This window comes from Lissotriton vulgaris, chromosome 10 (assembly GCF_964263255.1).
Source record: "Lissotriton vulgaris chromosome 10, aLisVul1.2, whole genome shotgun sequence".
NCBI classification, from domain to species: domain Eukaryota; kingdom Metazoa; phylum Chordata; class Amphibia; order Caudata; family Salamandridae; genus Lissotriton; species Lissotriton vulgaris.
The window spans coordinates 1,020,027,674-1,020,055,357 of record NC_141698.1 but is presented as its reverse complement, the minus strand read 5'-3'; positions in this window follow the sequence as shown (position 1 = coordinate 1,020,055,357).

Here is a 27,684-nt window from a genome sequence, read left to right as displayed (position 1 = left end):
GGGCCCCTCCCCATTTGCTGAGTCAGAGCGTATGTACTGTCACATGTTTGCAGAAAGAGGAAAACTTTGCAGTTTTTCACCTATAAGTCCTGTCCATCTACGAACCCTTGACGTCACTCTCGGTGTCTGAAGCCTGTAGCCGGAAGTGTCATATGGAGACTGCAAATGTCCCTACCAATGCATTGTGGGCCTCCTTAGGTCAGCGCTGCAAGCCTTCCTGCTGCACTGCCTTAGGGCAGAAGAAAAGGGCAGGAATGCACCCTCTCCATCAGCTACGGTGCATTCCTGTCCTCTTTCTCTATGCTTGAGCTCAATTGGCTGCCACGCACCAACACAGGCACCCTTGCACCAACCATGGTCACAGGCACCCTTGCACCAACCATGGTCACAGGCACCCTTGCACCAACCATGGTCACAGGCGCCCTTACACCAACCATGGTCACAGTCACCCTTGCACCAACCATGGTCACAGGCACCCTTGCACCAACCATGGTCACAGGCGCCCTTACACCAACCATGGTCACAGTCACCCTTGCACCAACCATGGTCACAGTCACCCTTGCACCAACCATGGTCACAGGCACCCTTGCGCCAACCATGGTCACATGCGCCCTTGCACCAACCATGGTCACAGGCGCCCTTACACCAACCATGGTCACAGGCACCCTAGCACCAACCATGGTCACATGCGCCCTTGCACCAACCATGGTCACAGGCACCCTTGCACCAACCATGGTCACAGGCACCCTTGCACCAACCATGGTCACAGGCACCCTTGCACCAACCATGGTCACATGCGCCCTTGCACTAACCATGGTCACATGCGCCCTTACACCAACCATGGTCACAGACACCCTTGCACCAACCATGGTCACAGGCACCCTTGCGCCAACCATGGTCACAGGCACCCTTGCGCCAACCATGGTCACAGGCACCCTTGCGCCAACCATGGTCACAGGCACCCTTGCACCAACCATGGTCACAGGCACCCTTGCACCAACCATGGTCACAGGCACCCTTGCACCAACCATGGTCACAGGCACCCTTGCACCAACCATGGTCACAGGCACCCTTGCACCAACCATGGTCACAGGCACCCTTGCACCAACCATGGTCACAGGCACCCTTGCACCAACCATGGTGCAATGGTGTCTGCGTTTTTCAGGTTTTTTTCTTTTGAAAAAGTATTGGCAGCTAGGGAACTAAGTCACTGCCCCACCTAAGGTAATCGCAAATGTAAGACTGCATAGACATTGCTCACCTTAAATGTCCTGCTACCAGATGGTCATACATGAAGCAATTAGAAAAACCCAAAATGAGAGGCAAATGAAAAACACAAAATGACATCCAAATTTCATGATGAAGTATTTATTTATTTATTTATTTATTTATTGAAGTTTTGTATAGCGCTTGCTGGACCTGAGGGTGTCAGAGCGCTTCACAGCATGTACAGTTATGAACAAGAAATTTTGGGTGGTAAACAAGAGCAAAGAGCAGAAAGAGAAATAATAGTCTGCAGATCAACAACTTGAGAGCAATATGGAACAGAGTTCAAGAGCGCATCTTCAGGCTGTGGGATTTCGAGAAGGAGAGAAAGTGAGGTTCCGTGACGATTTGAACCTGTGTTTTCAACATTGTCGTAATCTCATAATTTTGGTACCAGTGAACCGCAAATGATCCATTTAGTATATCCTGGTGTTTTCGCTACGCTACGAGCAAGAGCACTCCTGTTATAACCACATTTCCGATACACCGATGGCATCCATTTTAGATCATGGCATCCATCTTGTTTTCTTGCCCTCACATAGTCAATGAACACGCAGTGACCTCTGATCATTTGATTTCAATTAAGGACACGTAAGCCTTAGCCGGCGATTCACCTTGCTAGTAACACGTGCACCTTAGGACAGAAACGCTGTGGCCGCATGACTCGGCAGAAGCTGCCTCCCCAGCCTGAGGCCAGTCCTGCTATACTGGTTCTCGTGTTCGTTGGCCTGATCATGATTAGGCGGCCGAAGCTGGTAGCCTTGCCCATTTACGACCCACAAACATCTCTTATCCTGCTTTTCTATCTTCTGCACCTGGCTCTGCTCCTTTCCTTCTGGGCCTTTATTAGGGGGAGGTAATGAAATTTACGATGAGGCGGTCCGGCTCTTGAATGTAAAGATGACATGGGATTATGATGGAACAGTGGGAAACCTCTCATTCGTAATGTTTTGACATCAGATATGGTTGACGATTCCCGTGTAACGCCAAATATTTATTGTTTAGGACATCATGTTTAAGAAACACACTAGTATGTGGAGAATGTTGCCCCCAGCCAAATATTCTGTATTTAAGGAGCAACCATTTAATGCAATTTGAACAGTCTCCTAGATTCTGCCCGTGTGTAGTTTCTGTGACTTCTGTGTCCCTGCAGTAATAAACCTTTGGTCTTTGACGCCACCATCGAGAAGCCCGTGTTTCTGTTTATTTGTGCACCGAGACAGGTAGAACTCAGGGGTCTTCGGGTGTTGTCCCTGACACCTCTGGACGGTACCAAAAAGTCCAGAACTCCAATTGGCGCCCAACGTTGGGCGACGTCATTCGGTTCCGGTCCAAAAGCCTGAAGAGTTCGAGAAGCTTCGTGTGAAGATTCCCGAGGGAGGCGCCCCACTTCATCGATCCCGGCATATCGCAAAAGTGGCCTGACGTTCTCTTCCACGAGGGTTCCCGTTCGGACGGCTGCAGTGGTCCGTTGCCTTGACCGTCGCCCTGTCTTGGACCCGAGGTGCAGACCTTAGTACGGCGAGACGTGACGGGTTTCTCCTTGGTGACGTCTTCAGTACCTCAGTTAAGTATTAAGTGGTTGCAAGTTGTTTGGTTACTTCGTAAGGGTTCGGATAATCCTTTAAATTCTTGGTTTGGTTTGGTTTCGTAAGATTATCACTGGTTGCTCTAGTTACGATAATCTTTTGGTTTAGTCTGGGTATCGATACATTTGTTCTCTTTGGTAGGCCTAAGTTCGAGTGCGCACTGTTGTTTGTGTTTGTTCTGTGTTCCGGTTTAGAAAATGGTAAGTCGGAAAAGTTGTATGTTTTCATGTTTTGGTTGTAATAGGGATTCCCGATTGGAGGACTCGTGTTCGGTTCCTCCAATTGGAACTCCCCTTTATGATCTTTATTGCAAGTTTGGTGTTGGCCCTATCTCTTATAATGAGGTATGGATCCGCTATACAGAGAAAGACGGTGTCCTTAGTTGGCCACTGCATGGTAGTTTTGAACCTGAAATTCTAGATAATCTAGAAAGAAGATTGTTTAAAAAGAAAGCCCGGCCGGCAATGTTTGATTCTTTCCGTTGTTGGCGAAAAGAATCCAAACAGAGAGAGACTAAAAAATTGAAGAAAGAACAGAAAGAACAGGAGTTGTCTCTAGAACAGTCTGCTAAACAGCTGCAACTCAATGAATCTGAGAAAGCGATAGAGGTAGCCGATAGAGAGCGTAATTTAGTGATAGACAAGTGCTACCCTGCCTTGCCATCGAGTACAACTAAGATACTGGAGGATTCTGAAAATGATCCCCTGTTGTCTTACTTGTTGAGGTCACCTCCACCGTATGCACAGGGTGCTACGGCTCCACCTTTACCGAATGTTCAATTACCGGTTGCTGGACAGCCTGGTATACCTGCTCCTGCTCCCCTGAATCAAGCTCCTGTACTCCCTGTGGTTATCAATGTTCCTCCAGCACCCCCTCTTCCAGGGTTGCCAGCTCCTTTGCCTATGCCTGTACCGCTCATACCTGTTGTTTCACAAGCTACTTTGCCTGCTACCCCTACTGTTGCTGTTTCTTCTGTCCCGACTACTACTCTTCTTCAAACTTCTGCGAGCTATATAACTCCGCTTTCTGTTCGTCGGAGAATCACTGATTCTGTCTCTAATATTCTCTCTCCCTTTTACAAAACTTTGATTAGGAGTCCTGTCTCTGACTCCGTTCAGAGACGTAGTCAGCTTCCTAGTAGTGAAGAACGTGGAATATTAGACTCCACTGCCCTTAGGTGGATTTCGAAAGTTGGAAGGTATAGTGTGCGAGATGTATTAGATACATTCATGCAATGGAAGGAACCGACACAGCGCTATGTGTTTGATGTCATGTGTTCCCTCTTACGTGAGGAATGGGAAGAGAGCGAATCTGAACAGGTACCGGATGAATTAATCCAAGTTCAACAAAAATTTGCAGCAGGTATGATAGTTGGTCAGGACATAAAAGAAGCAATGGAATTAATTTTAGATTTTAGATTCGATCCTTCCCTTCGTTCACCAAGAGAGTTAGAAAAACGTAGTACGAAACAAGGTCGACAATATCCTATGAGGGAGGTCCCTCCAATATGGCGTGAAGCCATTCAAGCTGATGCGGCTCATGGTATTGCAGCCGCTCCGGCGCAATTCCAGAGAGTGTGGATACACATTCCGTGGAAACGAGCAGAAGTGTTAGCAGTGAAACAGGCCTTGCCAGATCCGCGCAAAAATCCTGCTGGGTACTACAAAGAGTTAGCGCAAACGGTTGAAACTTGCGTAATGAATCTAGCGGACATTGATATGTTATTTGGTAATGTAGTACCACAACCAATTTGGGCTAAAATTCGTAGAGAAAATCATCCAGTTGCTCTAGGTGGTGACTGGGCAGCTATTATTGCAGCAGATGGTCAACAAATTGGGGGTTCTAAACCTGAACCTTTAATTGCTAATTTGCCCGGTAGAATAATTGATTTAATGAAAACTCTGATGCCGGCATTGCGTGTAAATTGGGACAAGTTGTCCGCATGCAGGCAGAAGAAAGACGAAAGTGTCTCCGACTTTTTCACCAGATTCGAAGAGACTTTCGTAGATCATAGTGGTCAGGATATGAGCACAGAAGGAGGTCAGAGATTATTTGTCGATAAGTTTGTGCACAATCTATTGCCAGAGCATAGTAATAAATTGAAGAATTCTGAAAGTGCGTGGGCTGTCTCTATGACTGCGCAGATACTTGCAACTGCTCAGTATTATGAAAATAGGGATAAAGAAGAGAAGGAAAAATCAGATAAAAAGACGAAAGATTTAAAAACTAAAGTCCTTTTGCAACAAGCGTATCCGCCTCGCACGAATCAGACTAACACACAGCAAGGGCCATATCAGAGGACAGATTATGGTTCTCAGAGACCACAATACCAATGGAATCAATGTGCTTACTGCAAGAAGGAAGGTCATTATAAGAATGAGTGTCCGGTATTAGCACAGAATAATGCTGCAGCAGCTCAGAGAGGTCGTGGTGGTTCTATGCAAAATTCTAGAGGTCGAGGACGAGGTGTTATGCCTCCACAAACGAATGATCGCCCTTCTAATTATTTTGATCAGCGAAATGGACAGTCTACACAGCCAGCTAGATCTCAACAGTATCATGTTGAAGATTATTGTGAAGGTGGTGAGGAATTTCAGCAAAATGAGTACTAGGACAGCCATGGACAAAGAGAGGGAGTAGTATCAGTTCCAGTAGATCAGAGTGGGCCTTATGTCGCAGTAGCTACATCAGGTGTAGTCGAACCGTTTCTGTTGGATACTGGTGCAGCGAAAAGTTCTATCATACATGCGAAACTCCCTGGCGCACCTTTGTCTGGCTTAACAAATGTTTCTGTAGGTTTTTCAGGCACCCCTGTTTACAACCCCGTTTCTGGTCCGTTGTCTATTTCTGTTGGGCCTCGTCAATTGAAAGCTCCCTTGATTTTGATGACTGGTTGTAATGAAAATCTGCTTGGTTTAGACTTGTTAAAACGCCTATATGCGACATTGTACTGTTCTCCTTCAGGAGTACAGCTTACATTAGGTAAGAGAATCATCTCCCCGATGTATTTGTCAATGGATGCGCTCCCGCTGGAGCTGCGTTCTCTCCCTGAAACTCTTTGGGCGACTGGTCCTAACGATGTAGGTCTCTTGGAAATTCCACCATATGTAGTCACTTTGAAAGCAAATGTTAAATTTCCACGAATCCCGCAATACAAGATCTCTAGTGAAGGTGAGCGTGCGCTCTTATTGATCGTGCAAGATTTGATCAAGAAAGACGTAGTAGAAGAAACTCGAGGAAATGTCTGTAACAGTCCTGTATTGCCAATTCTGAAACGCACTGATCCTTCAAAGCCTCCAGTCTATAGGTTTGTAATTGACCTTAGAGAGGTTAATAAAATTGTGATTCCACAGTTTCCTGTGGTTCCAGACATTACTGCATTGTTAACGTTGATCCCTGCTACAGCCACGTGGTTCTCTGTGATCGACTTGAAGAATGCCTTTTTCAGCATTCCGATAGCCGAGGAAAGCAGAGATATTTTCGGTTTCTCTCTAGGAGGACGAAGCTTCAGGTTTAAACGTGCTCCACAAGGCTATTGTGAAAGCCCATCCATTTACAGTCGGGCATTAAAAAGTCAGTTAGATTCTTTTGTACTTCCTCCTGGTTCTGCTTTAGTGCAATATGTCGATGATCTTTTAGTGGCTGCTGATGACAAGGAAACTTGCAAAGCAGCCACAATTTCTCTATTGCATCATTTGTCTGATTTGAACCACAAGGTATCTCCTTCCAAAATGCAATACTGTTGCCAAGAAGTGACCTACCTAGGTCATCTCTTGTCAAAGGAGGGAAGAAGGTTGACCCCAGAGAGAATAAAAGCAATTACGCAGATGAATGTTCCTAGCACACAGAGAGAAGTGCGTGCGTTTTTGGGTATTACTTCATACTGTAGGCAATGGATCCCAAATTTTTCTCTTTTGGCAAAACCATTGGTGGCTTTGACTGGGAAAGCTGTTCCGAATCCAGTGCCATGGTCTGACGAATGTCAGCAGAGCTTTTCTGAGTTACGAAATGCACTATGTTCAGCTCCTGTATTGGGTACACCTGACTACAGTAAGCCATTTACACTCTATGTTCACGAGAGAGAAGGTTGCGCGTTGAGTGTTTTAACGCAGCAATTTGGTGATAAACAACGCCCTTGTGCGTATTTTACATCAACATTAGATCCGGTAGCCAGAGCGTTGCCTAGCTGCTTGAGAGCTACAGCGGCAGCTGCAGCGTCCATTCGACAATCTGCTGGTTTGGTCATGAGCAACATGCTAGTAGTCATGGTTCCACATGCTGTGGATACACTCATGAACCGAACAAAGACGCAGCATCTTACCAGTGCTAGATTATCAGGCTATGAGCTGACACTGTTAGCGAGTCATATTCAGATCAAAAGATGCAATGTATTGAATCCAGCAACATTGTTGCCGACTAGTCAGGAGTCGAGTGATTCCGAACCACATGACTGTTGTTTTAGAACCGAGGAAGAGACAAAAGGACGAATTGATTTAAAAGACACTCCGTTGTCAGATCCAGATGGCACGTTGTATGTTGATGGGTCGTGTTTTAAGTTGGAGAATGGTGATGTGACAGCTGCCTATGCAGTAACGACTTTGAGTACGATTGTGGAGACTGCAAGAGGGAGTCAGAATTCTGCCCAAGCTGCAGAATTGATTGCGTTGACTAGAGCGTGTGTTTTAGCTAAGGGAAAGAGAGTGAATGTGTTCACAGATAGTCAGTACGCGTTCGGCGTAGCCCATAGTTTTGGCTGTTAGTGGAAAGAAAGAGGTTTTATTACGTCCCATGGGACTAAGATCCAACATGGTCAGCTAGTTAATGACTTGTTGGAATCTCTAACCTTGCCGACTGAAGTTGCGATTGTGAAGTGCAGTGCTCATCGAGCAATCACGGATGATGTTGGTCTTGGAAATGCTTTTGCTGATGAGATCGCTAAACAGACAGCTAGAAATACGATGAGTAGAATGTATGTTGCAACGTCTGCAAGATGGATTACTGAATCGGGAATGTGTGAGGATACAGTGGAAAGTGTGAAAGCAATTCAGAATGAAGCGACTGAGGAGGAAAAGCTTGCATGGAAAGAGAATACGGGTAAATTGAACTCGAGTGGGTGTTTGAACTGATTTGTCGGAAAAGCAGCGTTGGATGTTGCCTGATGCGTATGTGCTTGCAGTAGTAACGATGGCGAATGGAGCAGCGCACATCAGTTCTAAAGGGATTTGTAAGATGTTGGCTCCAGTCTGGAAGAATGATGGAATTAGTAAGTGTGCAGAAAGATTGGTGAGAAATTGCATGATATGCTTGATGCATAATCCTGGCAAGGGAATCCCCACACCCGCTGGTCACTTCGCTCCTCCTTCTTGCCCCTTCGAAGTGATTCAGTTAGACTTCATCCACATGGATCGTTGCAATAAACTTAAGTACGTCCTAGTGGTAGTCTGTGCTTTTTCAAGGTGGATCGAAGCATATCCACTAAAGGACAATACCGCCTTGTCCACTGCCAAAATCCTTCTCAAGGAATACTTCCCCAGGTTCGGCATGCCACGGATTGTATGGTCAGATAATGGAAGTGAATTCGTAGGGAAAGTTATGCAGAGTGTGTGTGTTGGCTTAGGGATAAAGCAAAAGTTCCACAGTGCGAATCACCCCCAGTCTGCTGGTTTAGTTGAGGGTTACAATGGCACCCTCAAGCTGAAATTTGCCAAGATACAGGCCTCCACGGGCTTGTCCTGGCCAGATGCACTACCTTTGGCTCTGTTATCCACAAGAGCGACTGTACATTCTCGAGTAGGGCTTAGCCCTTATGAGATTGTATTCGGTCGACCTGCAAATATTTGGGGGGTACCTAGACCGGAGGAGTTTAAGCAGCTGGAATATCCAATGTTAATTGATTACCTTTTCGACTTGACTGCTAAATTGAGTCTTATTCACCAACAGGTTTTCGATGCATTGCCAAAGCCACCGGAGAGTCCAGGTCATCAGGTGAAGCCCGGTGACCAAGTGGTCATCAGAAACTTTGGACGGACGAGAAATCTCCAACCCAAATTCGTCGGACCATTCCAGGTCCTGTTGGCGACGAGGACTGCTATACGAGTGGCTGGCAGAAAGAACTGGATCCATGCGACGCACGCAAAACGTGTACCTCTTCCACTTCCTTATGACAACTGGGTGAAAAAAGGAATCGGTGCTTCTGAAACCGAACCAGTTCCTAAATACATTCCTTTCAGCGATGCAGAACTGATTACTGATTCACCGAACTCTGATTCCCCTTCTGAAACTACTCCTTTGAACTCCGAACATTTGTCCTCTGCATCAAAAGAACATTTGCCATCTGCGAACTTGAACATTGCAACCCCTGCTGAAAATAGACTGTTTCCGGATCAAACAGCTCCGGGAAAATTGAGAAACAACTTACGTTCTCACACAAAGGACGAATAAAGCAGGAAACTGCCTATTTTACATATCTGAATTTTGATACATTGCCTCCAGCCAGGAAGATTGCTAATATTTTGTATTTTTCTATGTATGTTATGATGTTTTAATTGCCTTGCCGTCTGGGTAGCCGTAGGGTCGTGGCTGTGTGCCTAGTTGAATCTGCGGGGGCCAGACACAAGGTCGGCCTTTCTGTTAGTTCTGGGAACTCCCAGGGCTGATAGAGGCATTTTCAACTACGTACACATCATCAGTGGTCGCGAGCGGTTGTAGAAGATGGAGCTTCCTGAGCTGCACCGAGAGAATGTAATTTATGTTCGCAGAAATAGATTTTACAAGATTCTTCATAACAAATGTTTTCTGATGCAACGTGCAGTTATGTTTTTAATTATTTTAATAATGTTGGTGGGTGGAATCGTCTTAGGCGTCCATTTAATTTTTGCACCGATAACAACTACAGTACCTCCCCTTGATTCTGTTCCTTCTACTATTGCTTCTTACCATTCCTTTCATCCATTTCCTGAACATGAACAAGCTCGACGCTCAGAATTCATAAATAACACTTTTGTACAACTCTTGCATGAACACCAACTGGTAGTTAACACAACAGACTGCTGGGTATGTGGTCTGATACCACACACTATGGATAAAGGCATCCCCTATCTGGTCTTGCCTTTTAGCTATAATGGATCATTTCAGGCCTTTCAGACTATTTTTGTCTATGCCCTTGAGACCTATCCCCCGCGTCCACCACGTTCCACTAAATATAACTCTGCCAATAAAGCTTTAGTCAAGGGAATCATTGACATGATTAAAGACGTCAATAACATCCCATCTTATCCTAGAGATGAATTACGAGTATATCTGAGTTGGAATTCTACGGAGTATCGCATTAGTTTGGGTGAAAGCAGGCGTAAGAGCTCCACTCCAATTTGGGTCGTACCTCACCGAGGTCAAGTCTGTTTGCAAGGAAATGGGAGAAATCCAAGAGCTCAGCTAGGGAAGAGTGAGTGCGTTGAGACTTACGTGTATCCGTCTAACTCTTCCCCTGCCTTTCTTACTGCTAGGGGTACCTACTTCATTTGTCAGGATAGGGCATATACATGGTTGCCTGCTGACTTTTCAGGTTCATGCTATATTGCTCGACTATTGCCTCCGACATACACTGCCTCTCCAGATTATCACAAGACCAGAGTAGCAAGAGGTGTTTTCAGCAAGGAAGATACCGCTGGTCAGGAAGCCGGAGACTTCTTCAAAGGTTTCCTTCCGTTTTGGGGGCCTATGGCCAATAGTAGAAATATACGTCAGCTAACACGGGTAGTTGAATCTACTATTACAGAAACTGCAGGTGCCCTTAGTAATTTAACAGCTGAGCTCCAGGCGGATCGTCTCATGACGTTGCAGAACCGTATGGTTCTAGACGTAATACTTGCAGATCGAGGTGGGGTATGCAGAATGATCCAATCGAGCTGCTGTGTTTTTATCCCCAATAATGCTCCGACAGTATATGAAGCGATCTCTAAGCTTCATAAAATTTCCGATTCTATCCATGTAGACAAGGGAAACTGGTCCTTAATGGAATGGCTCTGGACTCTACTCTCAGCGTGGGGATGGAAGGTTCTGATGGTCGTTGGTATTATCTTAATATTCCTGTTCTCGTGCTGCCTTATTATCCAATGTGGTCCTGCTTTGTGTAGCCTCTGTGCTGCAACCTGTCTTAGAAAACCACCTGCATTTGGAGACAAGGTGCGAGAAAGGATGATGATGCAACAACATGTTACTGACCTAATGAACATCGAGATAGACTCTGACACAGACTGAGTAATTGCCTATGTAAGGGCAAAAGGAGGGTCTGAGGTTCCGTGACGATTTGAACCCATGTTTTCAACATTGTCGTAATCTCATAATTTTGGTACCAGTGAACCGCAAATGATCCATTTAGTATATCCTGGTGTTTTCGCTACGCTACGAGCAAGAGCACTCCTGTTATAACCACATTTCCGATACACCGATGGCATCCATTTTAGATTATGGCATCCATCTTGTTTTCTTGCCCTCACATAGTCAATGAACACGCAGTGACCTCTGATCATTTGATTTCAATTAAGGACACGTAAGCCTTAGCCGGCGATTCACCTTGCTAGTAACACGTGCACCTTAGGACAGAAACGCTGTGGCCGCATGACTCGGCAGAAGCTGCCTCCCCAGCCTGAGGCCAGTCCTGCTATACTGGTTCTCGTGTTCGTTGGCCTGATCATGATTAGGCGGCCGAAGCTGGTAGCCTTGCCCATTTACGACCCACAAACATCTCTTATCCTGCTTTTCTATCTTCTGCACCTGGCTCTGCTCCTTTCCTTCTGGGCCTTTATTAGGGGGAGGTAACGAAATTTACGATGAGGCGGTCCAGCTCTTGAATGTAAAGATGACATGGGATTATGATGGAACAGTGGGAAACCTCTCATTCGTAATGTTTTGACATCAGATATGGTTGACGATTCCCGTGTAACGCCAAATATTTATTGTTTAGGACATCATGTTTAAGAAACACACTAGTATGTGGAGAATGTTGCCCCCATCCAAATATTCTGTATTTAAGGAGCAACCACTTAATGCAATTTGAACAGTCTCCTAGATTCTGCCTGTGTGTAGTTTCTGTGACTTCTGTGTCCCTGCAGTAATAAACCTTTGGTCTTTGACGCCACCATCGAGAAGCCTGTGTTTCTGTTTATTTGTGCACCGAGACAGGTAGAACTCAGGGGTCTTCGGGTGTTGTCCCTGACACCTCTGGACGGTACCAAAAAGTCCAGAACTCCAATAGCAGTCCTTCCCCTAGTCAATCGTGTATTTCGCGTTACGGTCGAGAGCGCTTGAGGAAGAGGGCTTTGAGTAGTATCTTGAATTTCGGGAAGGAGGTGGTCATTCTGATATGGGGGGGGGGTGGAGTTCCAGATCTTAGGAGCGTTTCCAGCAAAGGATTTATTTGAGGTTTTGTGTTTCCGTGATTTCAGTGGGATGAGTAGAAGCGTGTTTTAACTTTTGAGGTTCCTAGACTGACCGGCCCTTTTGAGTTTGGCGGCCAGATATTCTGGTTTGTCTGTGTGCAAGGCTTTGTGTGTGAGGCAAGCTGTACGGAAGCTGGCTCGTTGGTCGATAGGGAGCCACTTCAGTTCCTTGAGTGCTGGTGAGATGTGCTCTTATTTCTTCGATTCTGTGACCATTCTTGCTGCGGCCTTGAGGGTAGTGGTAAGAGGTCCTAGGTGAGATTTTGCTGTTCCGGTCAGTGCTGCAATACCATAGTCAATTCTGGAGAGCACCAATGCCTGAGTGGTCTGCTTCAGATCTTTCGGGGGGAGGAAGGGTTTTATTTTGTAGAGCAGTTTCAGGTTAAGGAACACACTTTTGGCGGTTTTTGAGATGTGTTTTTTCATGTCCAGTTTGGAGTCAAGGGTAATCCCTAGAGATTTCACCGAGTCCGTTGGCGCAAGGGCACCAATGAGGGCGTCTATTGAGTTGAGTTTGAGGTGGTTGGTTGAGAGCCAATGTTGGACCTCAATGAGCGTGACATTAAGTCTGTGAATGTCTGCGATTGAGGTAGTTTCCAGATAAAGTTGTGTGTCATTCGCATAGAGGTGGAAGGGGATATTGGAGTTCATTAGAAGTGAGGTGAGGGGTCCCATGTAGATGTTGAAAAGTTGTGGGGAGAGTACTGAACCTTGTGGAACTCCTCTACTAATGGGGAGAGGTTCTGACTCAAAGCTATTGATTTTATTCTTTGTGTGCGGTTGTTGAAAAAGGAAGACAACCATTTTAGAACCGTCTTTTCAATACCCGCTCTCTCCTGGAGGACTTTGAGGAGCAGGGTGTGGTCAACTGTATCGAATGCGGCCGAAAGGTCTAGGAGGATGAGAAGGCTACATTGGTCGGAGTCAAGTGACATGTGAAGATCGTCTACGACATTTAAGATTGCAGTTTCGGTGCTGCAGCCCTTCTGAATCCTGATTTGTGTGGGTCTAGTAGTTTGATGTTCTCTAGGTGTTGGTTTAACTGTGGCAGAACACATCTTTCTAGAATTTTGGATAAGAGAGGAAGGTTCAATACCGGTGTAAAGTTGTTCATGTCCTTAGTGTCAAGGCCAGGTTTTTTTAGTAGCGGCGTGACTTGTCGTACTTTGAGGCAGTCTGGAATGGTTCCCTCGCTCAAAGAGCTGTTGATAATCTTGCACCAAATTGGGGCTAGTGTAAACTACAGGTCTTTAGTCAGTCTCGTGGGTAGCTGATCAAGGCAGTGGGAAGAGGGTTTAGCGGAGGCGATTAGATTGCTTATCACTTCTTCCTGGACGGGCCGGAAGGATGACCAACGGGTAGACGTGATCACTGGGGTATTGCAATTTGTTGCTGGAGTCGGGATCTCCGTGGGGGAGTAGGGCTTAGTGCTGAGTGATCGATCAATTTTGGTGATTTTTTCATTGAAAAAGCTTGCACAGTTGTCGCAGTGGGTTTTGGATGCCACCAAGTTGGCTGTCACTAGGTTGGATGTTTGGCTCTTAATGATATTAAAGAGTTCTTTCGGGCGGTTTTTAGCATTGTCAAAGGTGGAACAGAAGAAGGTTGTCTTTTGGCTCTTGATGTGTATATAGTAGTTTCTGTGTGCTGCCTTGAGTTGATCCCGGTGGAGGGAGGAGGGGTTATTCCTCCAGGTTCATTCTAGGGTTCTGAGGTGTCTTCTTTCCTCATTTATGTCTGTGGTGAACAAGGACCTGGAGGTTATGCTTCTGGGTTATTTAAGTTTCAAGGGTGCCAGCTGGTCCAAGGTGAGTGCCTAGTTGGAATAGTAGAGCGAGGTGAGTTCTGTGGTTGAGAGGTGCTCCGCCGTGTGTGGGAGAAGCGTGCTTGGTCCTTCTTCTAGCTTTTCTCAGGGGACTTGGGATGTGTTCCTGACCCATTTAGGAGAGGCTTGAATAGGTGGTTGGGATAGGGCGGGTTAGTTGATATGAAAAAGTATGATGTGGTGGTCAGACAAGTCCACTAGGATGATGTGGTCAATGGTGATTTAATTTTTGTCCGCAAAGATTGCATCCAGGATCGCTCCTCTGGTGTGTTTCTTCTGAGCAGTGTTGGATCATATCATTGTCTTGCAGGAGGTTGTTGAGAGATTGGCTGAGCGGGTTTTTTGTTTTGTTCCATCTTAGGTTGAGGTCGCCCAGAATTATGCTGTTGTCTCTGTTGAGTGCGGATTGGGTGATCAGGTCCGACAGCTGAGCTCCAAATTCGTTGGAGTTGCCTGGAGGGTGGTATAGGAGGTGGCATTGTAGTGAACTGATTGTGGGCGATTTGATGTTGACCGATAGGCATTCAAAGAGTTATACAGGCATGAGGGACTTTCTAAGATGGAGATGTCACTTTTTTGAATAATTGCTATGCCGCCACCTTTTTGCTCGGGCCTGTCTTTGTCGATAATTGATAAACCAGACGGCACCAGCAGGTCCATATTGGGGAAGGACAGGGGGTTCAGCCAGTTCTCTGTGATGAAAGCTAGATCCAGGTTGTGGGAGAGGATGGCTTCTGCTATTTCCGTTGCATGTTTGACGGCAGAACGGCTGTTTATACGCATACAGTTAATGGAAAGTTTATCATTTTCGGATTGTCAGTGTCAGGTCTTTCGTGGTGCTCCTCAGGATTGGATTGATGCTATAAAGGGGCCCACCTCTAGATCATCCCAAGTCTGGCTATCAAGGTCACAGACTATTAAGGAGATCAAGCGGGGGAAAAGGTAGGTCCGGAGGGGAACAGCTGGGCAACTGGAACCGAAAACCTGTCGATATAGAAAGCATGGGATGAGTGGAATGGCAACCCTCAGCTGGTAACTTAGCTAAACAATACACTACGCTTTTCCTCACCTGCAATATCCTACAGGTGTGCAGAAATGAAGGGGTGATATAAAGGGCTTCTTCTAAATCCCCTGGTTTTCCTACTATAAGACACAACAAAAGAAAGCATATGTAAACCACTGTTTTCCTCCCTGTTGGTAACCTTAATCAGATGAACAGAGAAGATGTTGGTACACCTACCCAGAATGGGGATGAAGATAACCAGAATGCCCAAGACACAAAATAAGTAAATATCACTCCTTTCCGGAATCTTCCTACAGTGACAGTAAGTTTCCCCCTCCGAGGATATGTATGATCAGACAGTTCAAGGGTCAGCGCAGGAAGCTCAAGAGTCAACCCCTTTATGATTCATACATCCCCTAGATAGTGTTTCACCAAGTAAGTTCTTGGTACAAAATTAGCAAGAGAAAATCTGCCCAGCGCAAAGCAAAAACACAGCGTCTATACAGATTCTTCTCTGCAGGCGCCCACAGAAATGTAACGCTCAAAAAATGAACATGTGGCACCTAAGCCTAGGTGTCCTGCGGTGACAGGAGAAACACACTCCCCGTAGTTAGTTATGGAGTCGGTAAACGAACACCATGCTCCCCAGAAATGCACTCAAATACAAGCACCCCCTTGATCTTTGGAAAACCTGTAGCAGCGTTCTCCACTCTGGAAATGGGCGCTTCCTAAGCCCCTCCACAGTAATCCACAACACAGGTGCTGAGAACTCCGGTAATTCGTTCTTGTTGCGGGCGCTTCCTAAGCCCCACCAAAGTAATCCACGGATCCGGAGTAGCGATAACGTGAGCTTACCGCAGCCCACCACAACAAACTCCAACTAGAACACAGGAGACACCAGTAGTCAATCTACTCGCCAAGCAGAATAATCGGCAGCGCTTCCTTCAGAAAACGCCATGATATCCTTTCCGGTCGCACAGCGTCATTCCAGCGCGCCGCGCTAAGAACCATGGGAAATGTAGTTTTCGAGCCCTTACCGACCCGCATGGCAGTCAGTGATCTACCAGCGGCCGGGGAATCCTGACAGTACACCCCCTCTCACAAAATTCACTGACTGCCCCCAGGTTTACCAGGATGAGACAAATGGAACTTCCGTACCAGTCTAGGAGCATGTATAGCACCCACCGGCTCCCAGGAGTCCTCCTCCGGGCCATAACCCTTCCACGATACCAAGTATTGGAGTTTACCTCGCACTCTACGGGCGTCCAAGATGCACCGTACTTCGTACTCCACATCCTGTTGTACTCTCACAGGCGCAGGGGTTTTAGAACGGGGACCCTGTGCCGGTTTGAGCAGCGAGACATGGAACACCGGATGTATCCGGAAATGCGATGGAAGTCTCAATTTCATCGCCACAGGGTTGACGTGGCGAATCACTTGGTAAGGGCCAATGAACCTAGGGTGGAAGACACTGTACCTGCGGAAACGGATATTTCGAGTGGACAACCACACCCAATCTCCTTTACTGTACACAGGGCAACACCTGCGGTGTTTATCAGCCTGCGTCTTATATTTCTGTTTCGCTTTCTCAAGATTCCTTCTAGCTTGCAGTACGGTGTTCCGCAACTGCACCAATCGGGACTGCAACTGCGGGATCTGAGCTTCAGCGACCGGCACACTCAAGGGGGCAAATCTAGGATGAAACCCATAGGTACAGAAAAATGGGGTGTACAAGGTAGAGGAATGGACCGCATCGTTATATGCTACCTCAGCCGTCCACAACCAGTCAACCCATGCCTCAGTAGTGGTATCTACAAAACACCTCAGGTATTGTTTGAGGGTTTGGTTTAACCTTTCGGTTTGCCCGTCCGTTTGAGGATGAAAGCTGGTGGACAGGGAAGAGGCAATGCCTAACCGGTCACAACAGACCTTCCAAAATTTAGCAGTGAATTGTGCCCCTCTATCCGAAACTATAACCTTGGGAAGTCCATGCAACCTGATTACATGAAGGAGCAATGATTGGGCGAGCTGGCTAGCTGTGGGAACCCCTTTACAGGCAATAAAGTGACCCATTTTGGTTAAATAATCCACTACTACTACAATAGCTGTCATCCCGTGATCGTTAGGGAGACCCACCATGAAATCCACCGAAAAGCTCTCCCAAGGACTCACAGGAGTGGGCATGGTTTGCAAAAGCCCTTGTGCAGGTCGATGATCGCTCTTAGCCTGCGAACAGATGTCACACCGTTGAACCCAAGCAAACACATCAGGACGGATGGTGGGCCACCAGTAGGTGCGTAGCATTTTCTCCAAGGTTTTCTTCCCTCCAGTGTGTCCCGCACATGGCAGATCATGACACCATTTGAATGCTTGTTGTCTCAAAGCTAATGTGGGAAGAAGCAACTGAGACCCTTTTCTTGGCAACCCCTGCCGGACTCTCCACTCTGGATGTAAACGGATCCATGTTTTCCAGGCGAAGGTTTGGATACCTCTCTTGACCTTGTGGAGGAACTCCTCGGTGTGTATCACTCCAACGACTTTATGGGGTTCAATGATGCTAGTCTCTGGCGATGCGGTTACTGCTGGGTAGCTTTCCTGACGCGTGAGAGCATCCGCCTTCCGGTTGTCACATCCCGGACGAAAAGTAACCACGAAATGAAATTCAGAAAAAAAAAGCATCCATCGAAGTTGTCTGGGGGTGAGATGGCGTGCTGCGCGCATGAACTGCAAGTTACAGTGGTCGGTGTACACCGTGATTTGTTGAGAGGCGCCCATCAGCCAATGCCTCCATTCAGTGAAAGCGTCCTTAATTGCTAACAGTTCCTTCTCAGCAATGGTGTAGTTGCGTTTGGCGGTATTTAGTTTGCGAGACATGAACGCGATGGGATGGAGATGACCAGTACTCTCATTCCTTTGCGAGAGAACGGCCCCAACTGCTGGTTCTGACGCATCAGCCTCTACCACAAAGGGGAGTTTCGGATCAGCATGGATTAATATCGGTGCAGACGTGAATGCGGTTTTCAATCGGTCAAAGGCGGTTTGTTCGTCGAAGCCCCATACAAAGGGGGTGTTCTTCCGGGTCAATTTTGTGAGTGGGGTTACCATGTCCGAAAAGTGCGAGATGAACCTCCTAAAGAAGTTTGCGAATCCAAGGAGCTTTTGGATGTCTTTGACACTGTTGGGTCTAGGCCACTCCACGATGGCACGTACCTTCCTTTCTGCCATTACTTGCCCTGATGGTGTGAGCATGACTCCTAGGAACTCAACAGTGGTAACGTGGAATTCACACTTTGTTAATTTGCAGTACAGTTGGTTTTGTTTTAAGGCCTGAAGCACCTGGCACACATGTCTTTGATGTTCTGGTTCGGTATTGGAATATATCAAGATGTCATCTATGTAGACTACCACAAAGATGTCTAGGAAGTCTCTTAATACCTCATTGATGAAGAATTGGAAGGAGGCAGGGGCGTTGCAGAGCCCAAAGGGCATCACCAGGTACTCAAAGAACCCATACCTCGTCTTAAACGCGGTCTTCCATTCGTCGCCGCTTCGCATGCGCACTAAATGGTAGGCTCCTCTAAGGTCCAATTTCGTATATAGTTTGGCTGATCGCACTTGCTCCAATAATACCGGTATCAATGGGAGTGGATATTGATTCTTTATAGTTATGGCATTCAATGCCCTATAGTCGATACAACAGCGTAATTTCCCATTCGCCTTCGGGATGAAGAAAAGCGGGGAAGCTGCTGGAGACCTAGAAGGTCTGATGAATCCCAAAGCAAGGAGGTTATTCAAGTATTCCCGGAGATGTTTTGTTTCGGGTTGTGACAAAGCATATATCCTGCCACATGGAATGACAGACCCAGGTGTTAGATCGATACGGCAGTCGTATTCCCTGTGAGGAGGGAGCACTTCTGCTTTCACTTTACTGAAAACCTCCCCATATTCCTGGTAACAACTGGGTAATACCACCTCCTTTTCAGCGGCGGTAGCGACAAGGTGGGTAACGGCCAGCACCCTAGAGGGTCGAGGATTCTCTCTGATACAGTGGTCTTGGCAATAAGGGGAGGAGTATTCCAAAGACTGATCCGTCCACTTAATGGTGGGTTCATGTTTCTTCAGCCAAGGGAGTCCCAATATCACCCCATAGGTAGGGGCATGAATGAGATTGAACGAAATACGTTCCATGTGGTAACCCCCATACCACAGCTCGTACTCAGGTGTATGTTGGGTGATGGGACCGGATTCCAATTCATGACTGTCTACGGCAAACACAGCTTCCGGGACGGTTTTAGTGACAGGAGTCACCCCCAGTTTCCGAGCTTCCGCCAGATCCATAAAACAACCTGTCGCTCCTGAGTCTACCATGGCTCGGATATTCTTGGGGTTTTGGTCTATCCATAATTCCATGTCCAAAAAGAATAGTTGGTTTCCCACTAAGTCCTCTTCTGTTACTGAAGGGATGAAGTGCGCGCTTAAGTTCCCCCCTTCCTTTGAACTTAAGCGTTGGAGTTTTCCGACCCCTTGTCAACTGTAGATACCGCTCCTTGTCCTGTACAATAGCGCCCTCCATTAGGCTTCACTGGGCATTCGCGTAGGAAGTGTCCTTTTTTCCCACAGTAAAGACAGAGCCCAAATTTGCGGCGATGTTCTCTTTCACTCGAGGTGAGGGACGCTCGTACTACTCCAATTTCCCTAGGTTCTGTTTTTCCCTCAGGCTTTTCCCCACTTGTTGGTTTGTCACCCACTAGTAGCGGTCTGTCTTTTCTTCCTTGCTCTCCTTTTCTTTCTCGTAACCTGTGGTCCAAACGCAAGGCCAAATCAATAAAAGCAGCACACGTCGTAGGCTGGGGTTCAACCTGGGCTATGACATCCTTTAAATTTTCTGTGAGTCCTTGGTAGAACAAAACCATCTGCTTAGCCTCAGGCCAATCAGTTTCCGCAATCAACCTCCTAAAGTGGTTCAGATATGTAACTAAATCGGAATTGCCTTGTTTGAGCACAAGCAACTCCTTATCAGCGGAAAAGGTTTCTGCTCTCCTGTCAAAAGTCTTTTCAAATTCGGTACGAAACAAATCCCAATCATAAAGGATTGCATCGTTATTCTTGACGATAGGGACCGCCCACTGAGCTGCCTCACCACCCAAGTAGGAAATCAGAAAAGAAACCCTGGATTGGTTAGTAAGAAAACATTTGGGTTTACAAGTGAAATGTAACATCACCTGGGTCATGAATACCTGCACCTTTTTTCTATCACCCAGAAATCTTTCAGGGGGAGCTAAGGGAACAGGGGAAGGCATTTCTGCCACTACTGAGGCAGGTTGAGGGGCGGGGTTCCCTGCTTTAAAAGGGTTCCGTTGTAAGGCATCCATCCGTGCCTGCAACGCAGCAGTTTCCTGGCGGGAGGTGGCTAATTCCACCTGCACTAAGCCTAGTGCGGCCAGTACATCGTCTAAGGTGGCCATCCCTTGGATCAATCCAACCAGGAGGAACAGAACTCTTGGGCCGATTATTCTGTCAGGTCTTTCGTGGTGCTCCTCAGGATTGGATTGATGCTATAAAGGGGCCCACCTCTAGATCATCCCAAGTCTGGCTATCAAGGTCACAGACTATTAAGGAGATCAAGCGGGGGAAAAGGTAGGTCCGGAGGGGAACAGCTGGGCAACTGGAACCCAAAACCTGTAGATATAGAAAGCATGGGATGAGTGGAATGGCAACCCTCAGCTGGTAACTTAGCTAAACAATACACTACGCTTTTCCTCACCTGCAATATCCTACAGGTGTGCAGAAATGAAGGGGTGATATAAAGGGCTTCTTCTAAATCCCCTGGTTTTCCTACTATAAGACACAACAAAAGAAAGCATATGTAAACCACTGTTTTCCTCCCTGTTGGTAACCTTAATCAGATGAACAGAGAAGATGTAGGTACACCTACCCAGAATGGGGATGAAGATAACCAGAATGCCCAAGACACAAAATAAGTAAATATCACTCCTTTCCGGAATCTTCCTACAGTGACAGTAAGTTTCCTCCTCCGAGGATATGTATGATCAGACAGTTCAAGGGTCAGCGCAGGAAGCTCAAGAGTCAACCCCTTTATGATTCATACATCCCCTAGATAGTGTTTCACCAAGTAAGTTCTTGGTACAAAATTAGCAACAGAAAATATGCCCAGCGCAAAGCAAAAACACAGCGTCTATACAGATTCTTCTCTGCAGGCGCCCACAGAAATGTAACGCTCAAAAAATGAACATGTGGCACCTAAGCCTAGGTGTCCTGCGGTGACAGGAGAAACACACTCCCCGTAGTTAGTTATGGAGTCGGTAAACGAACACCATGCTCCCCAGAAATGCACTCAAACACAAGCACCCCCTTGATCTTTGGAAAACCTGTAGCAGCGTTCTCCACTCTGGAAATGGGCGCTTCCTAAGCCCCTCCACAGTAATCCACAACACAGGTGCTGAGAACTCCGGTAATTCGTTCTTGTTGCGGGCGCTTCCTAAGCCCCACCAAAGTAATCCATGGATCCGGAGTAGCGATAACGTGAGCTTACCGCAGCCCACCACAACAAACTCCAACTAGAACACAGGAGACACCAGTAGTCAAACTACTCGCCAAGCAGAATAATCGGCAGCGCTTCCTTCAGAAAACGCCATGATATCCTTTCCGGTCGCACAGCGTCATTCCAGCGCGCCGCGCTAAGAACCATGGGAAATGTCGTTTTCGAGCCCTTACCGACCCGCATGGCAGTCAGTGATCTACCAGCGGCCGGGGAATCCTGACAGTCAGGCTGGGCTCTGGGTATGGAGGAAAGATACTTTGGTGGTCTGGTGGCTCTTCGGTGGGGAGATTCCCTACCCATTCCAGTAATTACTTGGATCAAGGAGATGGGAGTAGAGTTTGGTGACGGAGCCTGAGCTAGCTGGTTGATGGGGTGTTCGTATGATGAGGCGAAACACAGTCGCTTCCTGGGGGGAGAGGATGGGATTTGTTCTTCTGGGTCTGTCATCTCGGGACTCAGACCAGGGTTTGGTGAGTGATGGCCGAGAACCTGGGGGTGTCAGCGTCCAATTGGGGGGGAGGAGATTCATTGCTTTTGGGAAGCGTTGGGATGGGGGGTGTTGCGGAGTGAGGGGTCGGCAGCTGGATTTTCCCTAGGGATCATAAGGTTTCCTTCAGGCAGTGAATCAGGGTTGCGAGCTGCTTTTCCAGAAGATCAAGGCGTTGCGTCAGCTTGCATGGGGGGGAGGGGAGGGGAGGATGGGCAGAGCTGAGCCCTGTGGGTGAGGGGCTGTAGGTCGTGTCAGTTCTGGAGGGGTTAGGAGGAGGAGGGGGTGTTAACTCTGGCTTAGAGTTCCACTGTGGAAAGGCTGGAGGGGGAGGAGGGATTATGGCCTAGTTGGGGATGGGAGTAGTGTTCCCCTCTGGGGGGTGGCTGTGTACTTGAGGAGTGGGGGTTAGCGGGGGGCTGTGAATCGTATTTGCTTGGGAGTCTGGTTTCTCTATGGGCGGGTGACTGTGTTCTGGGAGTGATTTGGGTGCTGGGGGTGTGGAAAAAGGTAGGGCCGATGACCTTTTTCAAAGTTGCCCGGCGCTAACCGCCTCTATTACCACTCAATTTACCAAACAAAGAGGCAGGCGCTGGAGACTGGAAGGCAGGAAACAGAAGTTTTATTCCGACGGAGCAGAACACATCAAATCAGACAACAGGGTATCTTCTCAAGGTGCTCTCCCCGCATCTCTGCGGCCTGGCCTCTTATACACAGGTTTATGATCTTTATTATAGTTTATTGCCCAACCGCCATAACGAGATCGAACAAAAGAATAGGGTTTGCATAAAACGTATCGGACGAAAAGAAGTCTGAAGGTGAAGGCGAGGAGTTAGAGTGAGACGTGAGATCGCTAGATTGATTTCCCATTGTCGGTTTGATCAGAAAGCTTGTTCAGATAAGCTATTGGGTCCTGAAGAGAACTCTACAGCTACTAAGCTTTCAAAACGCATAGACCAGTCTTTTCTAGCCATAAGAAAGTCCAACAAAGCTCTGAATTGTGTTTAAAAAGAATAAAAGATGATTTAGGTTTCTATGGCATTTTTCCAAATCAAAAAGATTGAATTGTAAATAGAAAGTGACAGCTGTGAATGTAGTGGATGTATGATTGAATGTGTGTAAAGGTTGAATGAGACATTGAATGGAGGAAGTATGTAAATGTAAATGTTTTACTGAGTTATTTGTGTTACAATCATGATGTGAAAAATGTAAATGTTTTGTAAATTTGAAAATGTTTTCGTCTTGACAAAAAGCTAATTAAAAAGAAAAAGATTTATTCATGACAGAACTAGAAGTCTATAGCACATGTTGTTTGGTCTTTTCAATATGGTTTCACTAATTAGGCTATAATTAAAAGAACAGCATTGGCATTTGTTTAGTTTAATCTACGCCTATTGTTTCAGCATCCCTCTCTCAGCTCTTACGCCCGACAATGCCGCCAGTTGCAACGTTGGTGACCGTTACTTCTCCCACCTGGTTCTTTTGTCCCCCGACGTCACTCAGTATCCGGACACCGATGTGCGGACTGGTAGACAGAGTTTGGGCAACAGTCAGGGAGCGTCTGGGATGGACACTGATACGATCTGATGTGGGGAATGAAGAGACAGTGGTAGTAGCCAATCAGGCTGCCCAGTGGGCTTGTAACCCTGTTTACAGTGTGGAAGATGTGTGGAGTGTGATGAAGGACTATGAGCCTTTTGTACAGCAGCGTGCCCTTAAGCACATGTCTGCTACTTTGATCGGACTTTGTGAGCAGTAATTCAAGAATGCAGCACCAAGGATTATCAATGAAATTAAGGATCATGTGTACTTTGCTGATATGGCGCCCGGTCAAGTTTTTGGTAATGTTGCAATGTTAGTTCGTTATTGGAGTAGGTTGCTTGAGAAGAGCCCAAGGACAGTATCTCAGTTTCCGATGACGGAGGTCCACCCCATATATCACCCTGAAATACCAGAGCTGCGGGTTCAGCATGATGTTGTTACTAGACCATGGGTAGAGGCCCATTTCCAAAAACAGTGGTTTTATACTCCATGGAACAGAAGTGAAGTTCTGTCTCTTAAGACTCAGTCACCTGATCCTATGAAAAATCTTACTGCTTATTATAAGGAGCTGACAGAGGCAGCCTCTTCAAGAGTAATGACACTTGCTGATATTGAAATGTTTTTTGGTCTGCTAGTTCCGGTTGATATTTTGAGACAGGTGCAACCACAAGACCATGTTGCAGAATTAGGGGGTACCTGGGACCAAATAAAGGCATGGCATCAGGATAGGAAGCCTGGCAATAAGCCTAGGGCAGACTTACTCTCTTTGCCAGTCTGTATTATCACGTATAAACATACTCTTATTCCACCAAGAAAGGTTGATTGGGACAAATTGTCGGCTTGTCAACAGAAGAAGGATGAGAGTGTGTCAGAGTTTTTCACTCGGTTTGAAGGTGTATTTCTGGATTACAGTTGACGGAGTTGTCCGATTGTTTGTTAATAGGTTTGTATCAAATTTACTCCCGGAGATCATGACTCAGTTGCAGGCGTCTGAAAGCGATTGGTCCATAGGGACAATGAGGATAAGGAGAAGACGGAGAAAAAATCATAAGGATTCGAAGACAAAGTTGTTGTTACAGCAGGTTTCTCTGGGGCACGGTTGAGGACGTGGTGGTTCAGACCAGCAGCTTTAGCGTACTATCTGGAATACTATGCCAGTGGGGCCAAATCAGTGTGCGTTTTGCAAGGGGGAGGGACATTGGGGTAGAGAGTGTCCAGTGTTGTTGCAGAAAGTCGTGGCCCCTAGAGGACGAGGTTATCATGGACAGGGCGGGAAGCTGGCAGACAGGACAGAGCTCAGCATGCCATGGCCTCACAGGATGGCCCGGATAGTAACTATTTAGATGACGCTCGGGGCGGACAGTATTATCATGATGACTATGACATGGATGAGGTGACAGGAATGTCTCACAGCTAGGACTGCCAGGGACAGTTCAGATACTTGTATATCAGCGTGGTCCTTACATTACTGCAGATTTGCATAGCTCAACTAAGGAGTTTTTGCTGGATACAGGTGTAACAAATAGCTCTATTTCTCGTTCTTTGGTCCCTGGGGTAGCTCTGTCTGGCCATAATAACATTTTGGTCGGATTTTCTGGTGTACCGGTTGTAAGCCCCATTTCTAAACACCTCGCATTGACTATACGTCCTTTTACTTGTTGGAGCCTCGGAGGCTCTGGAATCAAACATGCCCCCAGTTGGAGCCATCTGGGCTCTGAGAAATAATAGGAAGTTTGGGAGCCATCTAGGCTCCAAGAAATAATAGGAAGCATTGGAGCCATCTAGACTCTACGAGCAATGGGGCTAAAAGCATGGAAGCCCCACGGGGCTCTGTGGAACAAATGAGGCCCCAAGCCCCTCACTGGGACTTTAAACAAATCAGGGCCAAAGCAGAACTTGCCCCCGAGCACGGGGGCCCACCGGGGCTCCCAGGAGGTGCATTTACAATGTTGGAACGGCCCACTGCGAGACGGGCCGCTCTGACTCTGCCTCCTTCCCCCCCCAAACTCCATCGAGCTGCACTCACCTGCTCTGGAGCTGCGCCTTCCACGCGGTGCTCTCTCTCCACCAGTGCTGTCTTCTCAGTGGCGGAAGGCAGGCTCTGGGGCCAAGGGACTTGGATCTCCTCTCAGCACGATGGGGAGCATCTCCGGTCTCCCTCTCTACACGGGAGACCAGCCAGGTGCGGGACTGCTTCCCCAGGCAGGGTGAAGCGGAAACAGAGTTCACCAGGCCCCGTTGATGTCCCAGGGACGGCGACTGTCTTCCGGGTTGCACTGGAGGGGCCCGGAGCGAAAAAGGCTGAAAGCGCGGGTTGGGCTCCCACAACGGTCACTAAAGTATTATTGGGCAATGAGTGGTAGGCTCCCATGGGTTGAATATAACTGTAGAAGCGGAGTGGGCACCCGCGTTAGACTCAAATAAGCGGTGTGGGCACCCTCATTAATTATAAAGTAAAAACAAAGACGCAGGGTGGGCACCTGCGCACTGGGGATAATTAATTATAAAACAAGCGGACACAATGCAGGGTGGGCACCTGCAATGGAATATTAAAATAAGCGGGCATAATTGAGATAAAGCGCCCAGGCGCTAAACGTACAGACACCCAGCCCCAAAGGGATCAATAGCTCAAAAATAGTCCTAGTGCATAGCTGGGACAGGAAGAAGGGTCCCAATGAGTCCTCCAGGCTTCATGGGGCAGGGCAGAGCCCAGGGAGATAAGCCTTCCCTTGGGCCCCAGCATCAGCACGCCCCTGGTAGATTCAAGTCCACAAACGAGAACATCTTCATGGGGTCACAGCCCCTCCTTTTATAAAGCTAAATCGTTTGTTCTCAAAGGTGCAGGCAAGGGGATAACCAGACACAACTAGTTCTGGAGCACTTTGTTTTGCTCAGCTCCCCTCTCTATTCACAAGACAGGCCAGGGACATCAGACACACCACAGGGGGCGGAGCCAACATTGTAGTGGGAAGGCACAGCCCTATTCAGGTCCCAGGTGCAACTCCTCCCTCCCATCTGCATGCAGATATCCCTATTCACCACCGGGCAGACTCATCCTGGCTCCTGGAGCCAACCACACCAGCCAGCCCCTGTCATTCACAAGCTAGACAGGCAATTCACATCTAACAGCACACAGAAATAGCAACTTCTAAAAGTGGCACTTCTCCACTAGACACAATAAATCTGCGCACACCATCGCGCAACATTTATTCTCACGAGTTCGCACATACTAAACTTGACCCTGCACTCCCCACATATCAGGAACTACAATCAGACCCTCCAGGATATCGCGATTTCGTGGTTTGCCGCGAAATCGGCACTTTTGTAAAAATGCGGCCATTTTTACAAAAGTGCCCGCGAAATCAGCACTTTCGTAGAAACCGCTGTATTTTTACAAAAGCTAATCCATGCCACTATATCCTGGGGGGTCTGATTGCAAGCGACCTCAGACAAATTACCAATGTTTTGAAACAATTTCGCTCTGCAATCATTGCAAGTCAGGAGAGGACCTAAAATACCGGAAACAAGAACCAAATAAGTGGGATTAGGTGTAGTTCTGAGGTAAAAATAATTAGAAGGGCCTAGTAAATCAAGAGGACAGTAAAACAGCTGCAAAAGTCCCAATTATGCAATATTTACGCAATATTTACAAAACACAGTCACAGTGATTGAGGGGCATTAAAGTCTTAGATGTCTTACCAAGTCTTATATGTTACCAAGCGTCTGCAAAAGTGTACCACCCCTAGTTTCAGATGGTGGCGCTGTTTTTAATTTTGAGATTAGCACAACAGCAGAGTTTATTTACACAATATAGATTGAAAATTATTAATCCCAACCGCTCATGCCCCTATTATAGCTTTGTGTGACCTAAAATAGTCTGAATTGTCACACTTATTAGGGGATATGGCCCCTTGGGCGCCTTGGACCGGGTAGATCTGTGGTAGAAAATAAATGCCACTCAATTGCCAGACGA